General features: G+C 41.8%; 1 long non-coding RNA gene across 1 annotated transcript in view; it reads left to right on the forward strand.

Annotated features, from left to right (window-relative positions):
* The window catches only part of LOC131897430 (uncharacterized), a 19,662-nt gene continuing 4,797 nt past the window's right edge, over nucleotides 1-14,865 (forward strand). The window contains exons 1-2 of the long non-coding RNA XR_009375685.1: nucleotides 1-89; nucleotides 2,035-2,119. This is a non-coding gene — a long non-coding RNA (uncharacterized LOC131897430). The remainder of the gene's footprint in view (nucleotides 90-2,034; nucleotides 2,120-14,865) is intronic.

Here is a 14,865-nt window from a genome sequence, read left to right on the forward strand (position 1 = left end):
CGCAGCGCTGGGGGAACACAGAGATCCCGATACACCTTCCCCTTCAAAGATGGCTACCCCACATCCACATCCGTGGTAGAGGAATAAAGGTAATGGACCTCCTGCACCACACTCTTGGTAGTTCATCTTTGTCCATCCTCCTCTCCCATACTTTGGGCTCTACATGAAGATGTAGGGACAGAGAAGCCCGGGGAAAGGAAACAATGGAGGATGGAGCTGTCTGACTGACTTTGGAAGGAAAGATGTCAGAGAGATGGGCGTACTCTCCAGGCACACCCTCTTTTTCAACTTTCTTCCACTTCAAGTGGAAAGAGTCCTAAAGCAGGTCCACAGTTGATCCGTCATCAGCCTTGAGCTGACCCATAAGGATAGAATCATTCTTACCTCTGAGTTTCCGGATCTGTTTTAGAGATCTTTTTTGTTGCTTGGAAGTCTAGAAACACATAAAGAGAAACCAAGTCAGGTTTACGTTCTAGTTTGGGGATTTTATTGACAACACATCTCATCTTATCTAGGGGATAGCGATATGTTTTATCAGTTGTCATCTGCAAACATATCATTAGTTACCATCTCATTTATTTAGTTGTGAATAATGGATTACATATCCTAAGGGACCAGCAAGATGGCTCTGTGGGCACAGGTGTTTGACACCAATCCCGATGACATGAGTCCCATCTCTGGAGCCCACATAGTAAAAGGAGAAAAGCAATTTGCACAAGTTGTGCTCACCTCCACGTGCATGCCATTTGTCCATGCGTGCACCCACATGCAAATTAGTAACTGTTTAAACAAACCTAAGTCCTAGATTATTATGTGTAGTCCTGAGACTCTAGAGGTAAATATGAGTCCTGTGCTCTAGAGACTTGCATTAGTAAGGAAAACAGTCAACTACACAGATAAGATGCCTTGTGGGAGCCAGCAAAATGGCTCAGTGGCTGAAGGCACCTGTTGCCAAGCGTTGGCAACCTATGTTCAATCCCTGTGGCCAGTATGGTAGATGAAAAGAACTGACTTGTTTAAAATAACCCTGGACTTGAATTATAACCTGTTTTTATGTTCAAGCTATCTGTGTATTATTTCTCCTGCAGTTGTACATAAAATGGTTTTACATTCAAAAAAAGGACAAATACTACAGAATTGTATTACATGAGATATATAGAATATACAAATTCATAGAGACAGAAAGATTAGATGTTATCTCAAGATGTAGAAGAAAGGAATATAGAGCAATGATTTTCTAAGTACAGAATCTCTGTTTTATTTGATGGAAAAGTCCCACAAATGGACAGTAGTATCAGGACATAATATCATGAATGTAATAAATCAATACAATTAATGTAATTAATGAATATCATAAATACAGTTATTGAATGAATACTGCAAATGTAACCAATGAATACCACAAATGTAATTAATATCATGAGTGTAATTAATGAATACCATGAATGTAAATAATAAGTAAATAAATGAAAAGAAAGGTCTGCTAATTGCCAAAAGTAACCACAAACAGAAGTGTAAGGGAACAATTTACTGGACCAAAAATTAAGACATACCATAAAACAAGTTCATAAGAACAGGAGCAAGCAGGTAGAATTTAAAAACAAAAAAGTTCTGAAATAATCAGGAGGCAGAGGCAGAAGAATTTCTCTGTGTTTGAGGACAGCCTCAGCTAAATAGTGAGTTCCAAGACAGCCAGGGTTATATAGAGAAACCTGTCTCAAAACAAACAAACAAAAAACCCTAAACCCAGCTCTGAAATAAATTCACTTACATATGGCAGCTTAATTGAAGAGAGCTCCACATAGTGACAAGAAATGATTCCATAGCTGTGATAAGTGCTGTCAACTTGCTAAAATCTAGAATCATGTGGACCTGTGCCTCCGAGCATGCCCATGGGGAACCGTCTTGATAACCATACCTGGGGTGCCACTGTGGTGGCGCCATTCTCTGACTGGGATCCTAGACTGTTTCAGTGGGGAAAGAGAAGTGGGCTACAGTTTGGACTCATCACTCATCTCCGCTTCTTTACTGCAGATGCAACGTGACTCGCTAGCCTAGGCCCCTGCAGCTGTGACCTCCTCTACCACGATGGACCAATGGACCATAACCTTGGGTGATGGTGAGCTGAAGTGAACCCTTGCCCCGTTAAGGCTCTTTTGTTAGGGCATTCTGTGACAGCGACAGAATAGAAACTAAGACAGTGGCAAACAGTGAGAAAAATAAAAGTGGATCATTTCTCAATATGGGATTCAGAGATGGGCTCTAAGTGGTTTGAGAATTCAAATGTTGAGGGGCTGGAGAGACGGTTTAACCGCTAAGAGCAGGGGCTACTCTTACAGAGGACCCAGGTTCGGTTCCCAGCACTCACATGGTGGCTTATAACTTCAACTCCAGTTTCAGAGGATCTGATCTCTTATGACCCCTGGAAGTACCAGGCAACATGTGGTACACATGTACACTTACTTGCAGGCAAAATCCTCATATACATAAAATACAAAAAAAAAATCTCAATTTTTAAGAAAGAATTCAAGTGTGAAAAATAATGTGAATTTTTTGTTGTTGTTTTTCATTTTTCAAGATAGGAGGGTTTCTCTGTGTAAATCTGACTCCCCTGGAACAACTCTGTAGACCAGGATGGCCTCAAACTCAGAGATCTGCCTGCCTCTGCTTCCTGAGTGCTGGGATTAAAGGCGCGCACCACCACCTCCTCACCACCCCATCCCCCCACTCCTGGCTTGTAATGTGAATTTTAAAGTATTCAAATGTGAAAGACTAGAACAAAGAAAATAAATCGATTAAAATATTCTGGGGTTGGGGATTTAGCTCAGTGGTAAAGCGCTTGACTAGCAAGCTCAAGGCCCTGGGTTCGGTCCTCACCTCTGGAAAAATAAAATTCCTACCACCTTGGATAACGAACTAATTAAAGAAAACTTTTTAAAAACTCTAATAGCTAAAATAGATCTTAAATTTCTCATCATACACATGAAAAAAGTCTGAAGTGAAAAGTGTATTAACTAGCTTGATTTAATTATTATACAATGCAAAAAGCAAAACATATTATGCTTCATAAAGATGTATTTGTTAATAACATTACTTATTTTTATGTATATGAATGTTTACTTGTATGAAAGTGAACCACATGTATGCCTGGTGCCCCTCTGAGTCCAGAAGATGGTATCAGATCCCCTGGAACTAGAGTTACAACAGATGGTTGTGGCATGCCGTGTGGATTCTGGGAATCAAACCTGGGTCCTCTGCAAGAGCAGCAAGTGCTCTTAACCACTAAACAATCTCGCCAATTAGTATCATTTTAATCCAGCAGAAGACGCCCCCACATGCTCATTTACAAGTTCTAAGTGACAGATTTACCACTTATTCCTAGGCCCTGGGGCCTGCCAGCAAACTTGGCTTCACACTGAAAAGTACAAGGCCTGAAGGGGAGTCCCCAGAAACCTTTAGCCACAGGCTGCTTGTGTGGTTCACAGTCTCTATTAGTTACTCTTAATGCTGTCCCAAAAGCAGGCTGAGGAAGGAACGGTTTAATTTGGCTCACAGTCTGAGGGTGCAGAGCATCATGGTGGAGGAGGCAGGTGTTAGCTGGTCACATTCCAGTCACAGTCAGAGAGAGATGACTGGTGGTATTCACTCGGCTCACTTCCTCAATTTCATTCGAGACCACAGCCCATGGAGCCATGCTGCCCACATTTTGACTGGGTCTTCCCACCTTAGTTAACACAGTCTCTAAACTCCCTCACAGACATGCCTGCAAGTTTGTCTCGTAGAAGACTGGAGATAGCATCGTGTTCACGTGATCTGAGTGGTCCTCCAAACACCCTCAGACCATGAATTCTAAAGTGTTTCTGAATTGATGGTGCCATCATTAAAGGCAGATGACATGCTTTGAGTGAATTCCTAGACTTCCAAACCCACTGTAAAGCCAGGTTATGGCTTGAATGTGCTATAAGAAAGCAAGTGCCTACCTAGACTTGTACTTAGTGGAACTACTCAAAAATGTAAGATAGAGTGCAGAAGTTTGTTAATAAACATAGTACACCTACTGGGCTGGCCAGAACTTACAGAATGATGATGAGTCTGAGTGTTTGGAATTTATCCAAAGAATGTGTGGAGGTTTAATGTGACAGAGACACGTGCCCATCAGCATTTCCTGCAGCACTATATATACATAATAACTGAGTTATGGAACCAACCTATGTGTGCAACAATGGAGGAATGGATGTTAAATGTGTGTGTATACACAATGGACTTTTTCTGTCACCAAGAACAAGGTTACATAGTTTTCTCAGGAAAAGGGATGCTTTATAGGAACTCCTATAAAGCAGCTAAGCCAGCCTCAGAAAGACAACATCAAATGATTCTTCTCCTTTGTGGTTCCTAATTTCATAGAGTACATAACCTCACAGATGTAAACATGCCATGAAAGTAGAAATGACTGGAAGAGTTAAGGACACTGTGGGGAGACAGTGAAGGAGAGTGGGGAGGGAGGGGACTGTGCGCAGTGTAACAGTACCAGATACAGTAGATACACACAGTGAGATGATGTTTAAATAATGCAGGACTATTTCAACATAGCACAGTGGTCAATACACTACACCATACTAATAACACAAAGTTGGGGTTGCCATGGTCATAGCAATGGTGCAGAAAAACCAAACATGTACTCATGTGGTTTGTTTGTTTGTTTGTTTGTTTTAAGACACTCAACAAAGTAAAAATACCTGGGAACTCCCCCCAACATACATTGGGTCCAGTGTTATCCCCCAAATTGATATGTTGAAATCCTAACCTGCAAGGAAATATTATTAGTAGATGGGGTGTTTGGGAGGTGGCTGTGTCATGAGATGGAAAAACTACAAAACACTGTTGTAGAGAGTAAGTAGTAAATAAGACATCCTTTGTTCATGATCAGAAGGTTTGATAGTAAAATGACATTACCAACACAATCTATAGATTCTTTAGGGATGCTGTGTAATCCCTACCCAAACCCCAGTGACCTTTTTTGCATAAATGAAGACCCTGTCCTAAAAATCCCTATGGAATTACAGAGATCCCTCAGGAGCCAAAACAACCTTGAAAAAGAACAGTCAGGGCTGGAGGGATGGCTCAGCGGTTAAGAGCACTGGCTGCTCTTAGAGAGGTCCTGAGTTCTCAGCAACCACATGGTGGCAGGCAGGGATATATGCAGACAGAACATTGTATATATAATAGATAGATAGATAGATAGATAGATAGATAGATAGATAGATAGATAGATAGATAGATAGATAGATAGTGATAGATAGATAGATAGATAGATAGATAGATAGATAGATAGATAGATAAAAAATAAATAAAAAGAACAGTCAGAAGACCCATACTTTCTGATTTTAAAACTTTGTACAGAGCCAGGTGGTGGTGGTACACGCCTTTAATCCCAGCACTCAGAGACTGGTGGATCTCTGTGAGTTTGAGATCAGCCTGGTCTACAGAGTGAGTTCCAGGACAGCCAGGGTTACACAGAGAAACCCTGTTTTGAAAAACCAAAAAGAAAAAGAAAAACGGTGTACAAAATCACAGTACTCAAAAATAGTTGTGGTACTGGTTTAAGAATAGACCTGTAGAGTAGGGTGGTGGTGGTGCATGCCTTTAATCCCAGCACTCAGGAGGCAGAAGCAGGCGGATCTGTGTGAGTTTCGAGGGCAGCCTGGTCTACAAAGCCAGTTCCAGGAAAGGTACAAAGCTACACAGAGAAACCTTGTCTCGAAAAAAAAACAAAACAACAACAACCCCTCTTCGCCAGGCGGTGATGGCACATGCCTTTAATCCCAGCACTGAGGAGGCAGAGCCAGGCGGATCTCTGTGAGTTCGAGGCCAGCCTGGTCTACAGAGCAAAATCCAGGACAGGCACTAAAACTACACAGAGAAACCCTGTCTCGAAGAAGGAAAAAAAAAAGAGAGAGAAATCTCATTTGGAGAAAAAAAAGAATAAGCTTCAGCCAATGGTGCTGAGGCAACTGGATAACCACATGTAAAGGAACGAAGTTGGGCCTTTTACTTCATATCATATTTAAAAACAAACTGGAGATGGAATGAAAACCTAAACGTAAGAACTATTTAAGTTATGAAACTCTTTCCAGATAAAAAAGAGGCGAAGAATTAGGCTTGGGGAGATGGTTCAGTGGTTAACAACAGCACATACTGCTCTTGCAGAGGTCCCAAGTTTGATTCCTAGCATCCATATCACACAGCTCACAATGCCCTGTAACTCCAGACCCAGGGGGATCCAGCACCTCTGGCTTCTGCTGGCACCTGTGCTCATGCTCACACTCACAATTACACAAACACACAATTTTATACACACACACACACACACCCCTTTTTAAAAATAGTAATAATAAATCTAAGCAAGAGAAAGGGATGTAATGGTTAATTTATGCCGACTTGGCTAGGCTATGGAGCCCAGTTGTTTGGTCATATATTAGTCTAGAACATTTCTTTGACAGTAATTTTACATATGATTAACATTTAAAATCAGTACACTTTAAAGCAGATTGCCTTCCATACTGTGAGTGGGCATCACCCAATCAGCTGAAGGCTTTAAGAGCAGAGGCCAGAACTCCCTGAAGAGGAAAGAATCCTTCCACAAGACTCAAGCACACAAAAGTGTACCCATTTTTCTAGCCTGTCCTGTCCTGCAGAGTTTGGGCTTGGGACAATGACATTAACTCTTACCCAAGTTTGTCTATGAATTCCAGAGGAGCTATGAGAGCCTATTTCTTAACCTTAGTATATCCTCCTTTGGTGTGTGTGTCTGTGTGTCTGTGTCTGTGTGTGTGTTTGTGTGTGGTGTGGGTATGTGTGAGCATGTGTTGTGTATGGGGTGTGTGTGTGTGTGTGTGTGTGTGTGTGTGATAAAGAACAACCTGGTCTTTATTCCAGATTCTTAGTACAGAACTCCAAAAACCCTTGCAATGCCCTGAGTATTGAGGGTGTCTGTTACATTAATGAGATGGAAATTCAGATTTGCTTCTATTTTCAATGGAGGAAGCTGGAATAATCATCATTCTAAAATCTAAGACTTGACCAGTCAATATATATATGCATAGATGTATAAATCCCAAACAAAATATCAGCAAACTGAATCTAATGAATCTAATTAAAGTATTGGGACCAACATTACAAATATGTTATATGTATCCTAGGAATTCACAGCTGGTTTATTATCTTACATTCTCATGCAACTCAGTACATTGATTGAACAAACAAGAAAAAATATATGACCATCTAAATAGAGGCAGGAAATATACTTAATATTTAGCACCCAGTATAAAGAGATTTAATTTAAAATTTTAGAAGTTTTTTTTTTTTTAATTAACACCAATTCTTGCTAAAACTTCCTTAATTTGGACGAGAATATTTGAAAAACCACAGAAAACATTATACATAACTGGTGAATTATTGAAATTTTTCCTTGACTTAATAAAGAGACAGATGCCCACAATACATTGCTACTGAATATTGTACCGGAAGTCATAATAATAAATGAAGACAAGGAGAACCAAGACATAAGGTTGGAAAAGAGGTAATAAAACTGTTGTTAGCCGGGCGGTGGTGGCGCACGCCTTTAATCCCAGCACTTCGGAGGCAGAGCCAGGCGGATCTCTGTGAGTTCGAGGCCAGCCTGGGCTACCAAGTGAGTTCCAGGAAAGGCGCAAAGCTACACAGGGAAACCCTGTCTCGAAAAAACAAAAGAAAAAAAAAAAAAAACTTAAAAAAAAAACTGTTGTTATTTACACATGGCATGATTTAGAGAATATTCCTACAGGAGGATAAAGTCAAAGTGATACACTTAGCAGGGTTCTCTAAGCAGCTCAGTATGGAAAGATCTGTTGCGTTCTCAGGTTTCGGCATCATTTGTATAAAATGGTAATCACAAGGGGTGGTGGTAGTGTACATCTTTAATCCCAGCACTTGGAAGGCAGAGGCAAGTGGATCTCTGTGAGTTCAAGGCCAATCTCGTCTACAAAGTGGGTTCCAGGGCAGCCAGGGCTACACAGGAAAACCCTATCTCGAAAAACAAAAAGTAATAAAAAAGAAAGAAAACAGTATTTATAATGTTATTTACAATATTATACCAAGCTTGAAGATGTAGTTCAGTGGTGGACTGATTGCCGAGAGCACAAGACCCTGGATTTGATCCCTAGCATTAAAAATAAGTAAGAAGGTAGATATAGATGATAGATAGACAATAGACAGAAAGAGATGATGATGATGATGATGATGATGATGATGATAGATAGATAGATAGATATAGATGATGATAGATAGATAGATAGATAGATAGATAGATAGATAGATAGATAAAAATAAAATGCCATGCCAAATCACACATTATGTGCCCTCTGATGATTATCATTACCTATGAACTATGTCACCTCTCCCTACCAGAAAACAAATTCTGATAAATCTTAGAACCAACTTCCTCATGGTTCTAGTTCATGTTGAGTTACTGAAATAGAATACTTGTGATCAGCTCATTTATGAAGGAGAGAGGTTTAGTTGGCTTCATGGTTCTGGATGTCTAAGAGCCTAGTGCTAGCATGTCCTTAGCTTCGCGTGAGGTCTTTGTGTAGCTTCAACTCACAGCAGACAGGGCCAGAGGAGCAAGTGGATGTGTGTGGAAGACAAAAGGGGTCCCGTCTCCTGTGGCAGCTAACCCAGTCCTCAGAGAGTGAGGAGCCATGCCTGTGAGACCTTAGTCTAGAAAGAATGCATTAAACCCGCTTGAAGGTCACACTTTCCAACCCTGCTCCCCTGGCAAATGCATTTCTACATGAGTTCTGGATAAATCTCAACTCACTCACATGAAGTACTAGAGACAGCAGTTGTCAACTGACAACATGGAGGGGCATTACCATTTTTCCTAATTTCAGAATATTTTATACATGTGTACAATAAAATATAATCATACCCACCCCTCCCCACTCCAACTTCCCCCATACATACCCCACAATATATCCACCTCCCAACTTCATGCTTTCTTTTTTATAACCCACTAAGTCCCATTAGTGTTGCCTAGATGTGTATGGCTACACCGCATGGGTGTTTGATCAACAAAATGTTGATTGTGAAATCTAGAGAAATGACCCTTTTATCCAATACATGAATGAAATAAATAAAAGAAAAGAAAGACTCTGTAGATTAGAATACAGAAACATATTGTTTAATCTCAACATTCAATATTGAGTTGGGCTAAATAATAATTTATGCCATTAAGTTTCTGCTTGACTATTGGAATTTAAATGCTGGCGGATATTTGAGGTATTAAGGAATTACTCAGATTTTATTGTTACATTTTTAGGTGTAATAATGATATTGTGATTAACCTGTTTTTCTTTTATTTTTTTTTCTGTGTGGAGTGGGGCAGGATCTCAAAATAAACGTACTAAAACATTTACCATGAAATTATTTCTGATTTGCTTCAAAAGGATGTAGCAAGGGTTAAGTGAAGTCTATGAAGATTTATCAGACCACCTTTTATTTTTTTCTCATACTACAGATTGAATGTGTGGCCTTGTTCAGACTAGGTAGGTTCATTTACCAATTCTGTGTGCCTTTGATTTGCCTTAATTATCCTTAATAAATTATCCTTAATAAAAATCACGGAAAGCCGGGCAGTGGTGGCACACACCTTCAATCCCAGCACATGGGAGGGAGAAATGGGAATTTTTGTGAGTTCAAGGCCAGCCTGGTCTACAGGTAGAGTTCCAGGACTACCAGGATTACAAAAACAAACTGTGTCTTGAAAAATGGAAGGGGAAAAAAAAAACTAAAACAAACAAAAAAAATCAAGGAAAAAATGGACAAGAGATGTCGCTCAGTGGTAGAGTGCTTTGCCTAGCATAAATAATGACCTGAATTTGATCCTTACACACACCTAACACACACACACACACACACACACACACACACACACACACACACACACACTGTACAAATGACTTGAATAGGCAGTTTACAAGAGAGAATTTCCAAATGGCTAATAAACCTGAGACGTTGCTCAGTGTTTAGTTATGGGGGTTGCACAGGAAATCACAATGCGATACCACACACTCACTGGAATCACTAAAATAAGAGGTGGGTGTGCCAAGTCTGGGCAAGATGGCAGGACTGTGGGGGAGCCAGTCACTCATGGTCTGCTCACATGATCGAAAACTCAGAAGAGGCACGACCTACTAATGTTAAACACGTGCACCACGAACTCAAACAATTGTACTCCTGCTGGAAATAAAAATCCCACAGCAGCCGGGCGGTGGTGGCGCACGCCTTTAATCCCAGCACTCGGGAGGCAGAGGCAGGCGGATCTTTGTGAGTTCGAGGCCAGCCTGGTCTCCAAAGCGAGTTCCAGGAAAGGCGCAAAGCTACACAGAGAAACCCTGTCTCGAAAAGAAAAAAAAAAAAAAAAAAAAAATCCCACAGCAAAGTGTCACTTGATCTTCTTTGTCTTGTCATATGATAATAAACCTTTCTTTATAAAACAAAGTCACTCTACCGTCTGTCTCCCATCCCATGTGATGGACAATACCCACAGCACCCTTACCACATTCTTTTTCCCAAAGTTATGTCATATCAATGTCTTACTTCAGCTCGAGCTCCTAGACAGCACTTTCTCAGCATCTAGTACATTCTGCCTCGGTGTCTATTTGATAATAGATCCTAAAGCTACCATTACTACTACTTCCTTCTTTTCTCCTTCTCCTCCTCCTCCTCCTCTTTTCTTCTCCTCCTCCTCCTCTTCCTTCTCCTCCTCCTCCTCTTCATTCTTCTCCTCCTTTCTTCTTCCCTCTTCCTCCTCTTGGTTTTTTGAGACAGACTCTCCCTGTATAGTCCTAGCTGTCCTAGAACACACTATGTAGACCAGGCTGGCCTCAGACTCAGAGAGATCCTCCTGCCTCTCCCTCCCTAGTGTTGGTATTAAAGGTGTGCACCACCATGCCCATCCAAAGACAGAGGCAGGTAGATCTCTGTGAGTTCGAGGCCAGCCTGGTCTACAAAGCCAGTTCCAGGAAAGGCGCAAAGCTACATGGAGAAACCTTATGTCAAAAAACCAGAAGAGAGAGAGAGAGAGAGAGAGAGAGAGAGAGAGAGAGAGAGAGAGAGAGAGAAGCTGGGCAGTGGTGGCTCATGCCCTTAATCCCAGCACTTGGAAGGCAGAGGCAGGCAGATCTCTGTGAGTTCAAGGCCAGCTTGGTGTACAGAGTGAGTCAGGAGAGCCAGGGATACACAGAGGAACCTTGTCTTGGAAAACCAAAATAAGGAAGGAAAAAAATAAAAGAGGAAGCTCTCAGTCAATGCTGTCTCAACCCCCCTCTCCCCTCCATTCAGTTCTTCCTAAGGCCCAGAGGATAGGCATTTAGACAAACCTATAGGGTTCCAGCATGGAGAGAAGTGAGTTTCAAGAGAAAGTGGCTATCACGTACCTCTTTCTTGGCTGCCACCTTTGTCTGGCTCTGATACCAAGAAAACAACACCCATATTCCATAAACAAAGAAACCGAGTAGCGTAAGGCTGAGATGTGTCGGCAGTGGGAAAGAGAGCCCCCATGTTAGGGACATTTCTCAAGCCTATGCCCCTCTCAACTACAGAGTGTCTGTCTCTAGACTGAGATGTCATGACATCACAATAGACAGTACCAGGTAAAGCCAGTGTACACTCAGGTTCCAGCTGATGCCCTTCCCTGTGGCTGACCTTGACCTTGGCTCTGAGCTCTAATAGCCAAAGCTCAGGGAAGAATCCATCTATGAATCTTCTAGGGTCCAGGCAGACAAACTCGTCACTAAGGAAGGAGTGGCGAATTAAAGTTTCAAAGGTCTTCCAAAATGACTTGTTCTGACTCACATTTTCTTTGGAGCCGGTCACTGTCATAAACTGGGATTGGGTCTATGGCCATAAATTTCAAACTGCAGGTTAGAACACAGAGTCAAGTGGAATCTAAGAGAGCTGGGATAGTTGAAGTGGGAACTCTCAGGGACTTTGAGGAACCTGGTTTTCTAAGTTCACAGGTCTCCATATTGCCTAGTTGCTGTTGACCTGACAGACATCACACTAAGCAGTGGCCTTAGAGGATCTACAGTCTCACTGCCAAGTTTAGAGTAGTCATGGATCACCACACCATCTTATCAAGTCAACACAGTGCAAACAATATTGATGTGATCAATTCATGTGATCAAAATTATTCTTTTCATATGGGAACACTAATGAACCACTGACTGGTAGGCACCATTTCAGAAGACAAAGTCTCCCCCCCCACACACACACAGTATTTTCTGTCTATAGGGTCAGTGCAATTAATATTCTTGGGAAGCCCACTAAAAAAGAAATAGTTAAATAAGTACGGTATGTGTGCTTTATGAAGCACTGTGCAATTTCTACAAGGATTTTAATTATAAAGAACTCTGACTTGTACATTGAGCACATGCTATGTGGCAGGTGCTAGCTGTATACCAGCCTGGAGTCCTGGTGAAGAATTAGGAATGAGATATCCCTTCGGTTTCTTGAAACATTTATGTGCACTTTAACACGAACCTTTCAAGATTTGTTTTTATTGCTATTTTAAATATTGTGTATGTGTGTATGAGTGCAGGTTCCACAGTGAGGGGGCTAGAGGGGATCGGCAGTTTACGGATGTTTGTGAACCACACAATATGGATGCTGGGTACTGAACTCAGTACCTCACCATTGTGCTGCCTCCAGCCCTGACAAGGACCTTTATAGGCCCTGTCATTTAGATATAATGTGTGTCCCTTAAGGGTTCATGGGGTGAAATTTCATCCCATGGTGAAGCATCAGGAGAGTAGGAATTTAATTCAACTACAATGTTTATCATTTTATTTATTTCATATTTTCGAGGCAGGTCTCATGTAGCCCAGTCTGGTCTTCCATTTGCTATGTGGCCAAAGCTGGTCTTAAACTTCTTAATCCTATTGCCTCCACCATCCAAATGCTGGGAGGGCACATGAGCACCACTAGCCTGACTTCAACTGTGGTGTTTAAAAGTGGGGCCTTTCAGGGGCGATTAGGCAGAAAATTATGCAAGCGGAGCCCCCGTGGTTGAAGACTGGTAGCCTTAGAAAGAGAAGAGACAAAAATGGATATCCATACACATAAACTCCCTGTCTCTTGCCATGTGCCATCCTCCCTGTTCCACATCTGGATTCTACCAGCAAACGCTCTGTCACCAGATGTGACCTGTCAACACTGCTTCAACTCAGAACCAAAATAAAGTTCTTTTCTTGATCAAGTGGCCTAGTATGTCCAGAAAAGATATTCTTTGTGTCTTAAATATTTAGCCGCCTTGCTAGGGATGCACAGTGTTCTGCCCGAGTCATGAGCCCCCCAGAGACCATCAGGAGTCTGAGTTCATATGCAAAAGCAAAGAGCCTTTATTGCAAGCTCGAGCTTGGGCTTCCCATACACTCCAACGCAGTGGTTGGATCAGGGAGAGGATTGAGCTCCTTTATGGCAGGATTTTTAAGGAGTAAAGGATGGTGTAGGGGAATTCCAGATTAGGATGAGGGTATAGTGTAGGAGAATCTGGATTAGGATGTAGGTTGGCCATGAGTGAGGTAACAAGTTTTGTCAAACAGTGATTGGTACTGGTGTTACTGCAAGCAAATCGGCAATCGATATACAAGTGATGTAAGCTATCCTTTATGTTCTAGAGCATTTAGTACTTGTTTGTCTTAATTCTGACTGGTCCCCACAGGGTACAGTTCGTGGTTTTTTCTGCTTATTGTAATGGTGAGCCCTGCCCCAGTATTGTTAGTCTGCAGCCTGTCATGGCTCACTAATGTTAAATTAGGCCTCTTCACACTGCTCATCAGTAGTGCAAGTCCCTAGCATGCATGCAGTTGAGTTTAATTCATAGCATTACATAGAAAAGTTAGAATAGTTAAAACAGTCTGCATGTGCTCCAAAACAAGACATACTGTACAAGTGATATAAATACAGTCTCCATATGTCCATTTGGTCCACTTGCCTAGTGTCTATGGTTGCTTTCATGTCACTGTGTCACAATTAAGTGGCCGTGCTGAAGGAATAGATGGCAGCATAGTAAACCATATATATGTCTTTAGTAAATAGCTTTTCCCCCAGTGCTGAGAGTGTCAAGCCCAGGGCCTCACACATAGTGGTCAAGCGTCCTACTATTAAGCTACACCTACTAAATGCCTTTCTACAAATTACATTTATTATTTGGTTTTTCTAAAGATTTATTTATTTAATATGTATACAGTGTTCAGCCTGCAGGCCAGAAGAGGGCACCAGGTCTCATTACAGATGGTTGTGAGCCACCATGTGGTTGCTGGGATTTGAACTCGGGACCGCTGGAAGAACTGCCAGTGCTCTTAACCTCTGAGCCATCTCTCTAGCCTTGTTTGTCTGTTTCTTGTATGTGTGTGATGTGATGTGAGTGAGTGTGTGTGTGTGTGTGTTTGTACTTGCACTGTGGCCTACATATGGAGGTCAGAGGACAACTTGATAGTCAGCTCTCTTCAAGTATATTTTTTTAGATTTAGATCTTTTTATGTGTACAAGTGTTTTGTCTGCATGTATGTGTGTGTACCACACGCCTGCCTGGTGCCAAAGGAGGTCAGAACAGGGCATCGGATCCCTGGAACTGGAGTTAGAGATGGTGAGCTGCCATGTGGGTGCTGGGAACTGAACCTGGGTCCTCTGCAAGAACAAGAGCTCTTAACCACGGAGCCAGCTCTCCATGCCTGTGCTCTCTCCCGAGATTCAAACTCATGTCACCAGGCTTGGCAGCAAGCGCCTTTACCTGCTGAGCCATCTCACCAGACCTGGGTGTCT

Source organism: Peromyscus eremicus, chromosome 22 (genome assembly GCF_949786415.1).
Source record: "Peromyscus eremicus chromosome 22, PerEre_H2_v1, whole genome shotgun sequence".
Taxonomy (NCBI): Eukaryota; Metazoa; Chordata; class Mammalia; order Rodentia; family Cricetidae; genus Peromyscus; species Peromyscus eremicus.